Source organism: Microchirus variegatus (genome assembly GCF_963457635.1).
Source record: "Microchirus variegatus genome assembly, chromosome: 11".
Classification (NCBI taxonomy): domain Eukaryota; kingdom Metazoa; phylum Chordata; class Actinopteri; order Pleuronectiformes; family Soleidae; genus Microchirus; species Microchirus variegatus.
The window spans coordinates 19,779,136-19,791,726 of record NC_139812.1 but is presented as its reverse complement, the minus strand read 5'-3'; the positions used below and the strand labels follow the sequence as shown (position 1 = coordinate 19,791,726).

The 12,591-nt window shown below is 41.3% G+C and overlaps 1 protein-coding gene across 4 annotated transcripts in view; it reads right to left on the bottom strand.

Annotated features, from left to right (window-relative positions):
• Nucleotides 1-12,591, bottom strand: part of LOC310934154 (A-type potassium channel modulatory protein KCNIP2-like) — a gene marked incomplete at both ends in the record, with an annotated part of 134,078 nt that overhangs the window by 15,897 nt on the left and 105,590 nt on the right. The window lies entirely within an intron of this gene.

The following is a 12,591-nucleotide window of genomic DNA, read 5'->3' as shown; positions in this document are numbered from 1 at the left end:
AATATCGCGGCTCAGGAACAGCGTCAGAAAAGAGGATTTCTCGTGGCTCGTTTACAGCAACTAGGAGGTTTTTGACCATAAAAACAGGTTCATGTATGTAAGTAGACCTCCATAACTAACATATATGTGCAACAGGACCACTCTATGTGAGCTTTAAAGTGTATGTTTCCAATCCATTCAGTAGCCACAGACCTCTCTCCCCAGAGCTGTAACATTAGCACACTTAAAATGAACCCTTCAAGCATCTTTCAAACTATTTATCGATTATTTACAGCACTTAATCACCAACTTTGTAACACTGGGGACCATTTCTGGATGTAAAAGTTAAATAAAATAAAACAAGAACACAACCCATAACTGCATGCACTTCAATGCAAATCAGATATAACGCATGGACGTTGCGTGGTCTGTGCCCAAGGCTGGACACTGCAGAGTGAAACTGCATGGCTGACCGGTGGAGAGCATACCAAAGAGCTCTGAAACTTTCTCAGATGCTACCTCTTCTCCCCTGACCTCCGCTCGCCACTTTCAAAGGGTGTTTTGCGTGTGACAAAAATCACAGATGAACCACAGAGGATTATGTTTGCCACACGTGTTCACAGGCAGCATATAAAGTGGCGTATAATCTAAGATGAGGTAAGATAAGATAGTCCTTTATTTGAAAAATATGAACAATAAGACTATCAAAAGGTAAAATAAACACACGTGCACACACACACACACAATTATATTATAATATAATGTTAGGTTAATCAGGTTTAGTTGATTAGTCTCTGTGAGACATATTTTGCCTTAAGCCAGACACACAAAGTAATTGAAATACCTCCATATTTAGACGTCTACCTGGGCAATTATTCCTCTCCAAACTGATTAAAATGTCTCACAGAGGGGTGTGTGTGTGTGTGTGTCTCTCGCTCTTTGTGTGTGTGTGTGTGTGTAGTGGCGAAGACACAGAGGAGGTCATTGACAAATGGTGCTCAAAATTGGCTGGTGTGCTTCCAATTAGATACGAGACTGAAGATCACCATTTGCATAGATCATTAGCCATTGAGGATATTTTTAATACTGCGATGTGGGACAAAAGAAACACACAGATTTATTCTTGTGGCACCGAGTCCTTTCAGGACAAACAACAGAGAGCTGCTAATGGCTGTGTTCGACTTTCAGGAGAACGAGAGGATTTGCCTTTTGGGTTTTTTTTTTTGGGGGTAGGAAACTGTACAATGAAATTCAGATTCATTGTTTTGGTCTCTAAATAATACAGTGTAGGTGCTTCAGTATGAGGCAATACCTCTTGAGGCAGTGCATGGGAAAACATGAACGTGTGTGAAGTACACTTTAAAAACACCTCCCGTTTTTTTTATTCAAATTTTTCCAATAGGATAGTTAATCAAACACCTAATTGGTCATATAGTCGATCACCGATTGATCAAAAACCCTAAGCGTTACAGTTTATATTAATGGCAGCATGGCTCTCATCATTGCAGCAATTAACCTTTCCACCTGAAGAGGGCAGTGTGGGGTAAGATTACAAACACCACATGCAACAGTGCTGTTCACCTCAAGGTATTGTCTTTGTTATTGACCTTCATTTAAATTCAGCTCCAGAGACACGGGCGACCAGTGGGAGAGTAATGAAGGATCACGAGACCAAAACAGCATTAAAGCTCTTTTACGTGAACCTTTATTTTTAGCACTCTGCTTTCATGCCTTTAAAAAAATTTTTTTTTACACCATCTGTTTGTTGTGCTCACCACAATTCCCTAAACTTATTTCCATCGCATCATAAACACACTGATCTGCTGTTTGCTGCCGGGAGCCGAGTCAGGTAAACATCCTGAATAGGTCGATTAAAAAACAATTCCAAGCAGCCGACAGGGTTCGACTGTCATCTGTCCAAATGTCTGGTTTCAGCTGGTGAAATATTTGTTGCTAAAAAGACCCACAACAGTCTAAAGAGGGAATTATTGTCCAAGCAACTGTTGACCGAAGGCAAACAGCAAAATAACAACACTGCAACAAAAAGACGATACGATCCTGAAGCAGGAGCCACAGGAATATTATCCCTAATCTTTATTTGTATCCAGTAAATGTAAATGAAGATCAAACTGACGTCCAGCAGCCTAAAGCCTTCCTCTGTTGCTGTAAAAATAAAAGCCACTCACATAAATGTTTTAGAGAGAGGCCGAGAGAGAGTGATGGAGGAGTGAGCAGGCGGCAGTTTTTAATCAACAAGACGAATGAAACTTTACCCAGATTTTCATTCAACATTATTAAGTGAGCAACTAGAAGCTGTAGTGATTGGGAAAAAGTGAACGTACATAAATATGCAGCCTCTTATACGCATTAAAATACAAATCTTTATCTTGTTTATTTGACAGGCTCGGACATTTCTGAAAGCCATTTTCCACCACTTATGCATTAAACGTCACAAAGTCTAATTGCCTTCACTGTTTGTTTGTGAGCAGCGTAATTCAAAAAGTAAACAATGCATTTTGACGTAGTTCACGGCTTCAGAAGACAGATTTTGATGGTGATCTGGCTACAGAAACAGAACAACCTTGGCGGATATTTGCACTCTCTGAATTCTCTTCTTTTAAATTAATTTTTTGTTTTATCTACATGTTAGTTATGCAAATTGCTGGATTGAGTGCTGCAAAAATCGATTGTTTCTTTGCACTGAGAATGAGCAGAGAGGGTGAACTCTTTTCCTCATCACTGGCTATTTTAACTTTTATGTCAGTTACGGGACTCACACTGTACGTCACACTAACTCATCCCAAACGGTTGAAGCTGCTTCTCTTTGGTGAGGAGTTTGGTGTCAGATGACACTGAGGATGACGCTGCTTGAATCTGTTTTTCTGGATTTGGATTGGCTGGTTTTGAATCATGTTTTTTTTTTTTCTTTAAAGGAAACGTCAGTAAGTCGTCACAAATTGATTTACTACCAGAGAAAATACATTATTATAGGCTACAGTCAAAAATGCCTCTCTTCGCATACAGCAACGACAACAAAAACAACACTTTTGCGCTATATCACCTTTCACAAATACAGACCACATCCTGTGTCCTTATTTAGATTTGGTGTGCGAATCTAAATTATTAAAGATATTGTGGTGCTATAGGCTGCAGTATGTTTCAATGAACTGAAATGCTATCATCATCATCAAATGCCTGTGCAAGCTTCTCCTTTTTTTTTTTTGTCCTGGGGTGAAGAAAAACGCACAGTGTTTGCAACATGGTCGCTCTGTGCAACGTTTCAGCTCCTTGGCTCTTAGTTTGCTCACAGCCAAACGTGCATGAGTAACACTGCTGCTGTCAGAATACAAACAAACTCCGCTTCACTTTCTACCGAGCACACTCCTCCTCACAAATCATTCAACCACTATTTAACTGCAGCTGTAATTACACCAAAATGGGTGTTTCTAATCACCGTAAGCACGTCATAAAAACAACTTGGCACAGTTGCTCCAAAATCCTTGGAAAACACAACATTCTTCATCTACATTATGCTTGTCAATGATGACACGTGTACTGTAGCAGCTACTTGGTGTTATCTTCACCCTGACCAATGACCAGAGCCGTTTCTTGCTATATGAAGAAGAACATACTGTATCTGTTGCATTTGTGAATGTACTCGAGCCTGCTTTCCTCTTAAAATGTAACAAACTACTGCATCATCACAGAATAGATGAAAAAGTTAAGAATCTCTACCTCGAGTTTGAAAAAAAAAAAGGGGCCCCCAAACAGTATCTCGCATAGGGCCCCCAAACAGCTAGAAACGGCCCTGCCAATGACCATGGTAGGCACCACAGTGAAAGAATTTTTGCTGATTTCAACCATAAAAGGGCCAGAAAATGTCCTGTGAGTGAGAATAACTTCCAATATCTGGCAGTTATTTGCAGTTTTCTGCATGTTAAAATACAGTTTTAACAATTTGAAATGAAGATAAACAAAAAGGTTTATTTAGAAGAACACTGCAGTTGTACATGACCAAAAGATTTTGCATGTGTTCTTTTGCAACAGTATAGAACATATTTACAAAAACATATTTTGAGTCTCAATGTGCAAGAAATGGCGACAAAGACGCTGATACTCCAGCTTCCTGAAACAGCCCGAGTGAAATTACTGTAATAACCAACCAATGTTGGCTTTGACGGGCAACTTTTCAGCTTTCAGAAACTGATGGAATTGTTCTGATAGCACAAAATGCCGCGTAACTACAGTGATGCAACGTGCACTTGTGCAAACGTGTCGTGTTAAAGGGTTAAATATCCAAAATGACTAAACAAACGGTAAATAAAACGTCACTCTGTGTTCCTATAAATAGTTTAGCCTCAATGAAGCAAGGAATCACTTCAGATACTTTCACAGATGCTTTGCAGTTCGTATTGTTGGGCTTCTGGGACTGATTTTACCCACTGACGCTCTCTACAATCAGGATTATTTAAGATTCCTTCTGAATTTGCTTTAAAGCCATCATTTCTAAATGATAACCCAGTGTGTGATTTGCTTGGGGGATGTTGCTGCTGCTTTGATTCCATCAAATCCAAAGCCAAATATTGCATCAAATAATCAGTCGTGTTCCTTCAAACTGCTGAATCATTTTCTTTTTTAAACAGAAACCCCAGAACACTGGAACGGAACGAGTAAAAACTGCATTCGGGAAAAGGTCTTCAGTCATGAGCTGTAAGCTATGATCATGCAAATGACTCGAACTCTAAAAAGGGATATTTTTTCAAGGACACCTGTGTGTGTGTGTGTGAATCCAGTAGTTTATTCTCAATGTTATCATCTTCCTGCAGACATGTGTCAGAGGAAGAACCTCAACTAATGCTGTCTTGTTATCCACAAAGCACCTGCCAGCCTCGCTCTCTCTCTCTCTTTTACACACACACACACACACACACACATACTGTCATAATCAAAATAACGAAAGGGGATCCAGGAAAAAAAAAGGTCTGCAAAGACCGACAGCGAAAGAAGAAGGGAGGGGGGTGAGAGACAAATAGGGAAAGACAGAGATGTAGAGAGAAAGATACGATAGAGGAGTTGTGTAATAAATATCCCGTCTGATCCTCCCGTGTCCCCAGAACTCATCCTCAAGCTGCCTACCTATTATCAGTGGGGCTAGAGAGAGAAAGTCAAGGGCAACGAGGACATGTCTCCTCCACCCTCCCTGCAGATTCATGACTGTCGATGAAGTTTGAACACACACAGCATCGCTGTCCTGATAGAATCTACATCGCATACTGTACTGTGAGCGTGTCGCCGTTTAAACTGTGCGTGTAGAGACGTGTTGGGCACGTAAGTGGGATGAAAAAAAAAACAACTTAAAGGGACACTGTGTAGTATTTATGGGTTTATATGACCCAAAATCCACTATTTTATACATACTATGTGCTCCTGCATTGTCTAGTCGTTGTATAATAGTTTTTGTTTCATTTTCGTAGTGTTTCAAAAAGTCATGTAAAATAACACGCCATGTTTCTACCGGAGCCTGTAAGGACAAACGCGAGAGAACAAATCAAGCGTCGCTTTACTTGTAGCGGAAATCCCGCCTCCACTGACGGAGCAGGAAGTCTGAGGTATAAAAATTGGAGTGGCCTGCAAATGTAAATATGTTCCCTGCTAACCCCATCTCGAAACGGCTATGTGAAATAACTATCATGATCAGTTTTTGCGGTGACAGTCTGTGTGAACATGCACCTAGCACGCTATTAGCCATTAGAACGTGACGCGAGGCGAGAAAGGCGACGAGGACGACATTTGACCGGCTGAGGATACCGTATTGCTCAGGGAAGGGAGGGGGTGAGCAGAGGAGCAGTTCGCTGTTGTAAATTTCAGCCTCTCCTCTAGATGTCACTATAAACTACTTACTTCACCTTGAAAAGAGCTTATTCTTAAAAAAGAAGGCTTATAGGCGTCTACATTAATAAGACAATAATAAGTCAAGGCACTGATGTAGACGACTGTCAGAGGTTACAATGTCATGAAAACTTGCTTTTAGTCCCCATAAAGTGACTTTCTGAACAGTTTTGGTCCCTACAACATGAGTTATACCTGATGCACACAATCTCTCTCTCTCTCTCTCTCTCTCTCTCTCTCTCTCTCTCTCTCTCTCTCTCTCTCTCTCTCTCACACACACGCACACACACACTGCATTGTCCATTAGCTTGTCGATCTATTGAAGGGCAATTACAACAAGGGTGTATGGCAGTGCCTGTGAAAGAGGGGGGGGAATGTTTGTGCTTGGACATAAATGGGTCCTGCACTGACCGCTAAGCAATTTACCTGCACTTATCCCTCACTGTCATAATGTCTCATTCCCTCCATCTCTCTCTGTCTCTCACACACACACATGCACAAGCGCACACTCAGAGAAAGTGTTTGTATACAGGAATATGATTTTTTCTACATACTTTTTGCAATTAGTCATTATAAACCTGGAAAGATACATAATTCATCCTCCCAGCAACTCTATTATCAATCTGTTCACACTTGTGTGCATGTTGAGATATTTCACTTAAAAGGTGAAAGATGAATTTGCCGCTGCTGCTCGGGGAAGAATCATTAAGACTGGCAAACATCTGAAGCGATAAGGGGTTGCCGACTGACAGACGACTGACATCATGGAAAGCATCTGATTCATCATCAACAGCTCGACAGTTGGCACAGCAGAGAGAAGTCCACGTAAACACAGAATTCCTCTGAAATATCATAATCATCAATCAAGTAAATAACAAGAATTATGTTCTTCCACCACTCTTGCCTTTGCAGCAAGAAGACCCAGGTTCCTGGATTCGAGCCCCGTTTGGAACAACTTCGGAACAAGGGCCTTTTGTGCAAGGAGTTTGCATGTTCTCCCCGTGTGTGCGTGGGTTTTCTCCAGGTTCTCCGGCTTCCTCCCACAGTCCAAAAACATGCGATATGGGGATTAGGTGAATTGGTCACTCTAAATTGACCGTAGGTGTGAGAGTGTGAGTGAATGGTTGTTTGTCTCTATATGTGGCCCTGTGATGCATCGCTATCGCCCAATGTCAGCTGAGATAGGCACAGCACCCCCCGCGAGGATAAAGCAGTAGATAATGGATGGATGGATGGATGGATGTTCTTCCACATGGTTGGTGTAGTGGTCAGCGCTCTTGACTTTGCAGCCAGAAGACCAGGGTTCGCGACCCAGTCGGAAAACAGGGGACTTTCTGCATGGAGCTTGCATGTTCTCCCCGTGTGAGCGTGGCTTTTCCTCTCAAAGTCCAAAAAGATGCAATATGGCGCTCTAAATTGACCGTAGAGTGTGAGAGTGTACGCAGAAAATGAATATGGATCAAACAGAAAATGCAAAGCAAAACTGGTCGGACATACTGTTCTACGGTGGCCCAGAGGTGTCAGGCCAAATACAAACGCCACAACACAAATACAAAAGCCACAACGGAAGTGAACGGTAACGGATGTTGACTTCCGTTTGTATTTGGCCTGACACCTCTGGGCCACCGTACTGTTCACATCTGTTGCCTAATCAGTTGAAATACAGAAAAGACATTCCAGTATTAAAGTGTTGAATTATAGTGCTAAAAGAAATCCCTGACGCCCCCGATCCTCATCCAACAGTGAGAGCATATCAAACAGACACACACAGTGGCTGCTACAAGCAACTAATTAGTAACAAGAGCTAATCCACCACCGAGATACAACAACAGGTACATCTCAGTGACAAAAGCAGGTGGTAAGAAAATGAAGTGGTGGATCTGTTATCGGGAAAATGCCCAGACAGAGGTTTCAACAAATTGCAACCAGGTAATGTTTTTCGAGAGGAAGAGGAACACGCAGGAAAACCGCTGTGTTGTTAGGTTTTTTTGTTCCAGGCATGCAGCCATCCAGCTTATAGGCCACAACATCCCAGTGTACAACTCTTCCATTTCCACCTCATAAACTTGTAAAGAACACACTCGAGCCATTTGCCGTTAGCTTTAAATCTAGCCGAGCCTCGCAAACTTCCAGTACCTCGCACAAATACACCTCCACCATCACACACACATCACAGTCTGTGCTCGCTTTTCTCCCAAAGCCGACTTTCTCTGAACACAAAATAATACATATACAGTATATGTGTACTGTATAAGTATACACTACCGCTTTAGCAGTGTTGTTATGTAACAAAGTACAAATACTTTGTTACTGTACTTATGTACAGAACTATCTACTCGTTACTACCAAATACAATCAGAAGAAGAAGAGTTGGTTATGGTCTGTATTTATATCGAGCTTTGCAAGTTTTGAGCTGTTTACACTATTCAAATGCTTCGACCTGGGGTTAAGTGCCTTGCTCAGGGACACATATAGACAAGCAGAGCCAGGAATTGGACCCGCAACCTTTCAGTTGAACTTTCCCTACCACTGAGCTACCATGGCTCAATCCTAACGCCTCACATTTTTAACACTTTTACTTCAAAAACCAAAGTACATTTTACATCAGAAGATTACTTTTGATACATAAGTACAAAAACTGTCATATACTGTAAGACTTTTACTAAAGTAAGATTAGAAAAAGTGACTTCAACTTCTCCCAAAGTCATTTTCTGGTAAGATACTTTGCTCAAGTATCCCTTTTAGGTGCTTTATACTAGACTGCTCTTTAGGACAGTTTTTGGGTTACCTGGTCCTAAGACATGAATTGTGGTAAGGTTAAGGAAAGTCAATGTAGTGTCCTTAGAGGAATAGCTATACAAACCTGTGTGTGTATCCCTTTGTGGTCCAAAACAATACACACAAATCTATCTTTGGGAGGACATTTTGACCTTGTGGGGACATTTTGTCTGGGCCCCATAACTTTAAAGGGCTTTTCAGGTTAAAGTGACACTGTGTAGTATTTATGGGTTTATATAACCCAAAATCCACTTTTTTATACATATTATGTGCTCCTGCATTGTCTAGTCGCTGTATAATATTTTTTGTTTAATTTTCGTAGTGTTTCAAAAAGTCATGTAAAATAATATTGTCGCGGGCCGCGGTTGCATAGCCACTGTTAGCAGCGAGACGCCATGTTTCTACCGGAGCCTGTAAGGACAAACGCGAGAGAACAAATCAAGCGTCTCTTTACTTGTAGCGGAAGTCCCGCCTCCTCTCTCTCCGCTTCGTCTGCTACGGCCGCGGTAGCTCGCCCTCTCCCTCACCTCACGAACCTCATCTGCTGACACGGAGAAAGACGACGAGGACGACATTTGACCAGCTGCGGACACCGTAGCGCTCAGGGAAGGGAGGGGGTGAGCAGAGGAGCAGTTCTTTGTTGTAAATTTCAGCCTCTCCTCTAGATGGCACTATAAACTACTTACTTCACCTTTAAGACCAGGTTTTAGAGTTAGGGCTACGACTGGGTTTAGATTAGGGTTAATGTTTGACACTAAGTTGTGATGGTTAAGGTTAGGGTAAATGCATAATGTCGATTATGTGTCTTCACTAAGCTATAAAAAGATGTGTGTGTGTTCAGCACAGGGTCAGCACCACTGAGGCTTCAACCGCGATGAATATATATTCATCTCTCCCTTCGCTTGCAAATCTGACCATTTGAATTATTATTGTCATTCCAGTAAGACATTAGTCCTTAAACATAACCAGTAACTATTAATTGCTGAAGTCACCGACGTGGGTCAGCAGATCAATATCCTGAGTGCGAAATAAATCAGAGACACACCGCCACGCAAGAAACACAAGACTCCACTCTTACAGTGAAGTAGAGAGATCAAGCAGAATAAATGATGCCTGTAGTCAAGTGAGGAAGACAGACGACTCACACAGGACAGAAATTGATCAGTTTACCAATAACATAATGGCACTGCATTGTAAATATAGCATACAGGATAGATATGGATTTTCATTGCATAAAGTACCTAAAAGGGATACGTCAGTGAAAGTACAACAATCTTATCAGAAAATGACTTTGGTAGACGTTGAAGTCACTTTTTATAATAATACTTAAGTTAGTCTTAACGGTGCCATATGTAAGAATGTGGCCAAAAACGGTTACTACATTCAAATTCAAAATACCGAGGTCTTTTAGGTTGCGTTTTTTGACATAACTGGCAACCCGTGGTTGCTCTGCAGCAGAGACTCTACTGACTGCAATGATTGGTAGACGGCGGTAGGTGGCGCCACATGCCAAAACATGATTTCAAAACATAAACATGATTTGCAGTCTGCAAAATATTTTTTTTAATGCAAATATTTTGGCTGTACTGTTGTTGTTGGTGAGTTCAGTTTGTTATATGAACATTATTCCTGAGTCTCTGTGACACATTAGGATGATTTTATGGCCAGTTGATTTAGATTGATTACATAATGCACCTTTAAAGTATATGACAATTATTTTACTGTATCAAAAGTAGTGCTGATATAAAATGTACTCAAGTTTTAGAAGTAGAATAATCAAAAAAGTGAGGATTGAGCCATGGTAGCTCAGTGGTTGTGGGTTCAATTCCTGGCTCTGCTGGTCTGTGTGAGTCCCTGACAAAGACACTTAACCCCATGTTGAAGCATGTGAATGGGTGAATACTATATATAGAGCAGCTCATCAAGACTAGAAAAGCTCTATATAAATACAAACCATTACCAACTCTTCTTCTTCTTCTGGTTTTATTTGGTAGTAACGAGTAACAGAGCTAGTTAGAGGAAATGTAGTGGAGTAAAAGTATATCATTTATATAGGAAATGTAGCAGAATAAAAGTAAAAGTGTACAGATACGTGAATTTTGCACAATAACAAAGTATTTGTACTTTGTTGCATTACAAAAGTGATTTTCATGTACTGAATGAGACATTTATGCGCTGCTCACTTTATTAAAGGTGCATTATGTAATATATCTAAAGCAAGTGGTCATAAAATCCTCCTAATATGTCACAGAGACTGAGGAATAATGTTCATATAAAAATCTTTTGCAGACTGCAAATTATGTTTTGGAATGTGGCGCCACCTACCCCCGTCTACCAATCATTGCAGTCAGCCAGTTAGGTCTGAGCTACAATGGCGGAGAAAAGGAAACCTAAATGACCTCGAGTGTAACTGTGTAGTAACCGGTTTTGGCCACATTCCTACATATGGCGCCTTTAAGTACACCTGTTCATCTGCTTGTTGACGCAAAAACCTAATCAGCCATTGACATTCAGCAGCTCAATGTATGAGTTGCAGACACTGAGTCAAAGAGCATCATACAGAAAGAGGAAGAAAGGTGACGTGAGTGTTTCACAAACTGCTGATCTACCAGGATTTACACAACAATCTCCATGGTTTGCAGAGAACACTGTGTGAAAAAGGGGGGAAATATCCAGTGTGCAACAGTTCTCTGGGTCAGTGGATAACGGCCAGACTGGTTTGAAATGACAGAAAGAGAAATCAAATAACCGCTTGGTACAACCAAAGTTATAATGTAAAACACATCAGACCGTGTAGCAGAGGGACTTGATTCCTAACGAAGTGGCCGGTGAGTGTTCATTCTCCAGTGAGCACATGATTCCGCTGATTGTCTGAGTGATTCACTCGTTCTGCTGTCTGGACTCAATTAAAGAGTAAATTCATTAGCTTAAGTACTCATAGGGGAGTTGGCACGTGCCAAGTTTGGTCAAAATAAGCCAAAGACGATCACGGGCTAAAAAATGGCATTAGAAACGATGCACGCATGTCTGTAGAGTAGATCACTGTGACAAAGACCAGAGGTTTTTGTGGCGTGAGGAGACGACAGAGAGCTGGGCCGCAGTCCAGTGGGTGCATCAGGGGTGGACAGTGTGTCGTGTAATGTAGCATCCAGAGGAATCGAACTGTGCAAATTCTCGATCGATGCGGTATTTTTATTTTGAGCACAGTGGATGGTAGTGACTCAAAATAGACCTAGACAAACATCACTTTACAGCATTTTTTTTTGTCATGGAAATAAAACTTAGGACCATGTCAGGACCGAGTGTTAACAGATTCCCAGATGTACATGACGCTAGAAAACATTTCCTGTTAATAAGAAGAGATAAGCAAGTTTTGACTAAGTAAAGTGGACTGGATTTAGGTGATACAAAGCAGGTCTCTGCATTCACCCTTTTATTTACAGGACATAGATACTGTTATGTAATCTTTAAACTGGGGCTTCTTTCAAGTTTTAGCGTCTTTACCTACTGTTCATTTTGACGTTAGACTGAATTTGTTCTCAGAAACACATCAGCGCATTGGCCACAGAGCATGTTTTTACGTATTATCTACAGAATAAAAATAGGAAAGGAAAATGAGCTATATATCTTCCCGTGCTACAGCTTCTTACTCAGGCTACAAGCCGATAAGACGAAAGCTGACAAGTGCCTCTACACAGCACTCAGACTCACTCTGTCCATAGTGTTATCGATTAAAGGGTAAAAGCACACACCCCAGGGGCAGAGGAAGGCCTCACATACAGCTAAAGTTACTGGGTGTGTGTGTGAGAGAGAGAGAGGTGGGGAGGGGTTTGCATGGCCCAAAGTTGCACTGGTAACTCAAATCTACAGGCAGGACAGGACTGCAGCCTGCTCAGGACCACAGGGAATGGCCACTGCAGTTGAAAGCATCAGCTCATGCACATG